Source organism: Capsicum annuum, chromosome 7, assembly GCF_002878395.1.
Source record: "Capsicum annuum cultivar UCD-10X-F1 chromosome 7, UCD10Xv1.1, whole genome shotgun sequence".
Lineage (NCBI taxonomy): Eukaryota > Viridiplantae > Streptophyta > Magnoliopsida > Solanales > Solanaceae > Capsicum > Capsicum annuum.
Genome location: NC_061117.1, coordinates 23803947 through 23810012, shown reverse-complemented (window position 1 = coordinate 23810012; position 6066 = coordinate 23803947). Strand labels below are relative to the sequence as shown.

At 31.0% G+C, this 6066-nt stretch overlaps 1 long non-coding RNA gene across 1 annotated transcript; it reads left to right on the top strand.

Moving 5' to 3' along the window:
* Positions 1-4107: 4107 nt before the first annotated feature.
* On the top strand, positions 4108-5226 carry LOC124885502. Its single transcript, XR_007042613.1, has 2 exons — positions 4108-4315; positions 4806-5226. It is a non-coding gene; the product is annotated as an uncharacterized LOC124885502 (long non-coding RNA).
* Positions 5227-6066: the final 840 nt, after the last annotated feature.

Sequence of the window (6066 nt, the reverse complement as noted above, 5' to 3'; positions counted from 1 at the left end):
CTCCATATATGTACTCCTTAGTTTACGCCTATAATCAAGTTAACGTGATCTGGAGAGTTTAAAATTTTTCAATTATCAAGCATTAGCTGATCACTTTGTTCAGTTCGTTTTTGTTTTCCTAACAATTATATGAAATCACTTTGTATAAGGTTGTATTATACATTAAGAAAGTTTCTATTATATAAAAGGTAATATTATACATTTGGCAGGATTGTATTATAATATGTATAAGCAGAACTACTCTATGTATTAGATAATATTATACATCTGACAAGATTATATTAAGACTTGTATAAGATGTACGCAGACTTGTGAAACTGTTGTATTAGGAGTATATTATGACAAGATTATATTTATGACTTTGTATAAGGTGTACACATACATGTAAAACTGTTGTATCAAGTTGTCTTTTATTTGTTTTGGCAGTTTGCTGCTATGTTTACCCTTTTTGTGTTTTTTATGTTTTTGTTTTTTGTAGTAATCTGATTTTTTTGTGATAGTTGTGATAACTTTGAAAATATATATTATTGTAACAGGACATGAAATATTGCATTGATAAAGTCCCAGCTCACCCATTGCATATTGGTAGCTAATGTAACCGGGAATTTGGAGAAGATATAAAGAATTATTTTGGGGAAGAAGTTATTAAGTCCTGGTTCACCCTTATAATAACAGTAGACAAATTACCTTCAACGATGTAATACTTTAATTCAATTTTTTCCGACCTTCATCAATATTTAATTCCATAACAATCATCGATATCAATTTCAATAATGTTATACTTGTTCATAATGAATTTCAAACTGCCAAGAACTCGAATGCCTCAACAATATAGCGATGTTCATATTGATGTTGACAGACAGGAGAAAACACATGTTTATGGATTTTTTTGAATTTGTATTTCAAATCGCAAAATTCAAGAATAAAAATCATAATTGCAAGGAAAACAATTGTGGTGATGTTTTAGGAAATTTTTGAATTTGTATTGCAGTTTCTATTTTCAAGTCTCCATATGATCAACACATTAATTACTGAAGTTAATTGTGGAAAGAAATAATGAAATTTTATTTTATTTTCATAATTGTAGGCAAAACGATTTATCTCATACATTGTAGCAACTTATAACATACAGAGTAATGTATATGTATTTTTCTAAAGCTAAGAGAGAGAGGAAGAACATCTAAAAACCTATGTAATTACTTCCATTAAGAATGAGATTTATGTTGTTTACCCTATTTATTTTCAATGCTAATTCAACATAGACACTTTCTAACTCTCACACTCTCTCACACTCTCACTTTTCGCGCCTCACACTCACTTACACTTCAGCCAACATCGTCGTCCTCTTTTTAATCTACTTCAAAAAATGTCTACCAATTTGTGCATGTAAATCACATTTGTGAATTTGTCATGGCTAATGAAGAACAGTTTTTGAAACCCTTTTTTTTAAGAAAAAAAAAATTCAATTTCAAAGACCCAGTTATGACTAAAAAAGCTCACAATTTTGATCTTCCAATCAAAAATCGAAACAATTTAATCGAATTTGCAGACATCGAACTAAATTGAATTTATTTTAATTTGGTAATAATTGATATTTTCTCCAATCAAAAATTAAAAGATCAAATTGAAATTCAAAAATTCAACTGAACAAACCAAACGTTCACCCCTACTTCCATTCGTTGCCAAGTACAACTAATGGGTAGTTGATAGCCAATTTAGAAAAGGCATTTTTTTCAAAAAAAAAAAAAACTACTTTGATAATGAAATCATATGGTGAGAAGACTGGAGAGCATGCTTTCAGTTTCAGGTGATTCTGTCATCAAAGTTATATGGCGATACACACAAAACTGACACCTCAAAATTTACTTCTGCTATCTCTTGGATGTCCTTAAGTAACGTCAATTTTCTTTGAAATATAAGTTGTACATATTTATAATGTAAATAAATTTTATACTTCTCTTTCTATTTATGTAGCATAGTAAATTTTTAGACTCACCTTTTAATTTTGACGATGAAGAACATGAAATCTTAGATTTTTTAAAAGAGAAAATACTCAATTACCTCCTGAACTATATCCAAAAAGGGTATGACACATCTCAACATAAAGGGGGTCCTATTACCCTTGAACTAATTAAAAGTGTAATTTTGACACCCTTAGTGTCTACGTGGCACACACGTGTGCTTACGTGGACACTTCAGTGTGTTGTGCCGTGTATGTGCCACGTAGACACTAAGAATGTCAAAATTACACTTTTAATTAGTTCAGGGGCAATAGGACCCCCTTTAAGTTCAGGTGTGTCATAACCTTTTTGAGTATAGTTCAGGAGGGTAATTGGGTATTATCTCTTTTTAAAATACAGCTAATGTGTATGATATAGAGCTCTCTATGATATATAAAGGCCAAACCCATTGGTGGCCCTCTAAATTTGGCACAATCTTTCACTTTGGCACCTCAACTGGATCATGTTCATTTTTGGCACCTCAAGTTGCTAGAATTGTGTCATTTTGACACTTTTCGCTAACATGGCAAAGAGAGTGTATTACACTCTCCATAGGCGTGTGAATGATGAAATTTAATCAATTTTTAATTTTTTTCCTCTGCTTCTTCTTCTCAATTACTCCAGCCATTTCCCACCCTTTTCCCACCATTTCCCAACTATTTTTTTCCCACCATTAACTTTGCTACACTTTCTTTAAACTGTAAAAATATGCAAACAAAAATGAACATATACAAAAAGGAAACAAATATATGAAATAAAAAAGTAGCTCGTCGATATTGTTGGGATTTGAATTTTTTGATTATTGCAAAACTAATTAACAACCTCAATACAAATAATTTCTGCATCTTCTATATAATTTCTTGATAGAAAAGAGGAAGAGACTTTTGCTGTGAATTTTAATTTTGCTATTGCAATCACTTGTCACCACTGTTATTGAGAAATTTGAAGAAATTTTAAAAATAATTTTTAGAGATGAAAATTGAAGAAGATGATCGAGGTGGGAGGGGGGAGAGGGAGGGTGGGGCTGCTGCAGCGTTAGTTTGTGGGGAGGGTGGGGGAAGGGGGGTTGCTGTAGCAATGTTGGGGTGGTGGTGTGGTGGCAGCAATCTTGGTGGGTGGGATGGGGTACTTAGAGAAGATGTTGTTTGGGAGGGGGGTCATTTATTTATTAATTTTTTTATTTAAAATTAAAATTAATTATTTAAAAATTTATTTTAAAATTATAATTTATTTTAAATTATTATTTTAAATAAGAATGCCGCATGCCTCTTTTTTAATTGACTGTATGCCATGTCAGCAAACGTGTGTATTACACACACTTTGCAAAATCAGTTGATTGTAAAAAAAAATATCAAAATGACACACTTAATAGCTGGTTGAGATGTTAAAAATGAAAATGGTCCAGTTAAGGTGTCAAAGTGAAAGATCGTGCCAAGTTCAGGGGGCTGGCGATGGATTTGGCCATATATAAATATGATGACTAGTGTATTATGTGTGTATATCTGTAGTCTCTATCTATGTATGCATGTTAGTGTATGACATGTTAAAAAACTGTTGCTATATTTGGAAAACACGATACTATTGACATGATTTGTTATTAAGGGCATAAATAGTACTACCGATTTATGAAAATTTCCCATAGGAAAAAAGAAGCTGAAAATCACTTATCCCGGCCCACTTACAAGGAAAAAAAGGAAAGAGAAATTACCACTTAACAAATAATTTCCGTATGAATATTTCACTTTTTCCCGCAATCAAAATAGAAGTATTCGATTTGCAATAACACTTTTCTCCGATCAGTATCCAACTGCTCATGGTATAGTTCATGGATTAGCAGTGCCCTTTTACGAAATTTGGAGCATTTGTCTTCTATACCAAGAAAGAATAAGGAGACTTCTTGTCTTGTAATCTTAGTTCCATTGATTAAACGTCAGATTCTGGATAATGTTATTTTATATTATTATAGATTTCCTGTTAGAACAAAATTTCTTCTTTCATCCCTTGGTTGACATCTGTTCATTTGACTACGTAACATCACCAATTAGTCAAAAACTGAACAAATCGTGTGGACAAAATTAACCCGAAACATAAATCGTGTGGACAAACTTTAACCCGAAACATTCTTTGGATGGCTGGAAATCTTTCACTATAAATAGCTACTACCTCTTCAGTGCAATTCATACAGCAAACTAGAACACATATATACATACATACAATAAAAATCAATTTATATTTGCAAAGTAAATCCCTCATCATCATGAACAACAAGGTCATTCTTGCCCTCCTGTTCTGCTTCTTCCTCGTTGCATCCAATGGTGAGCTATCTTGATTACTTTCCGCTCATCTCTTTCTCATATTTTACACACTTCGCAAGTGTACTGTCAAACGATTTAGTGTTAATTGTTACTGCATTTCTAGTTGGCTTCAAGATATATAAATTGATAGTGCGTGTGAAGAAGTTTTGTGTTTCTAGTATAATTAATTAGTTATGGCATATCATTAATCACTCTATTTAATATGATAGGGTAAAGAAAGTTTTTTCTGTGACATAATTTTCTCGAAATTTATCTATGTGGATTAAAAAAAACAGAATACCAGATGCAATTAGGGAACCTTTTGAACGTCCATCACCACTATATTCCGTCTTGATGAGATTCAAAAGTAATTTATACATAACTAAAAAAAATTGTTTTACCAAACTTGCATAACACAATTTTCCGATGAAGAAAATTGATCAATTAAACCCCTTGCTTAGCTTTGCCCCTTATTCAAGTATAAAGTCATCTTAATTCTTATATTATGCAGAGATGCAAGTTGGGGAGGCATAAGTATGCCAAAGGCGCAGCAAGACATGGTCTGGGCCTTGTATTAACACTGGCAATTGTAGCCGTCAATGCAAGAATCAAGAAGATGGCCGGTTTGGAGCTTGTCATAGAAGTGGCATTGGATTTGCTTGCTTCTGCTATTTCAACTGCTAAATGAAAACCACCACCTATATGTTCGTATCTATTTCTAAGAGTGTGTACTGTCAAATATGTTACAGTGTTGTGTGTTGTGCTTGAATAAGGGCTTCCAATTTACTAAAATTGGAATCACCCCTCGTTGTGTTGTAAGGGCATCCAATTTACTAAAACTGGAAGTACCCCTCGTTGTGTAGTCTGTCCAATTTACATATTGTATTGTATTGTAATAACTTTATTATTTTGATGAATATAATGTTAGAATAGATCTTATTGTTTCTGCCTCTTTACCTAATTCCACACCTTAATAATATGGAGGAGAACTTACGATTTTATAGCGAAAAGTAGGGTACATGTAGAGTTATTATAAAATAAAGAAAAGTAGTGTGAAAAATAAAATAACATTATTAAATAAAACACAAAGGCAAAATAAAATAAACAACGATGCGGTCACACAGAACGATTTTTTAAATAAAATGAAACTTTTAAATCTATATCTATAATCTATAACCTATAATAATAATAACAATAATAATAACAACAACAACAACAACAATAATAATAATAATAATAATAATATGAATACCCTTCAAAAAATGATTTGAACTTTTTACTCTTCATTAAAACACTTTGCAATAGACAAAATTATCTTTTTGCTATTTTTGTAGTAATTTTTAAAATTTAAAAATTCATTAAAATTTAGTTATTAACTCTTTTCTTATTTGAGTTATGCACCTAAAATTTAGCATTCTTTTGAAAAAATATTTTACCAACATCGGTCAAGTTTTTCAAGAAATTTTACCAAAATTCATACGTATGGACATAGTGGAAAAAGAAGAAAAAATATTTTTTAAAAAAGTAAACCCGTTTCCATGTCTTTTTTAACTATATGTAATCTTCCCTTTTTAAAAATATGTAAAAATGTTACTATTTTATATTTTTAAATCAACTAGTCGTATCATACGCGCCTCGCGCGTGTACCTCAATTCAAGGAATTCAGTTAACAAAATCACTTCGATATTATAAAACAAAATATGCTTGAATTAAGAAATAAATTTATTTATTTATTTATTTATTTAATACAAAAAACACTTAAATATACACTA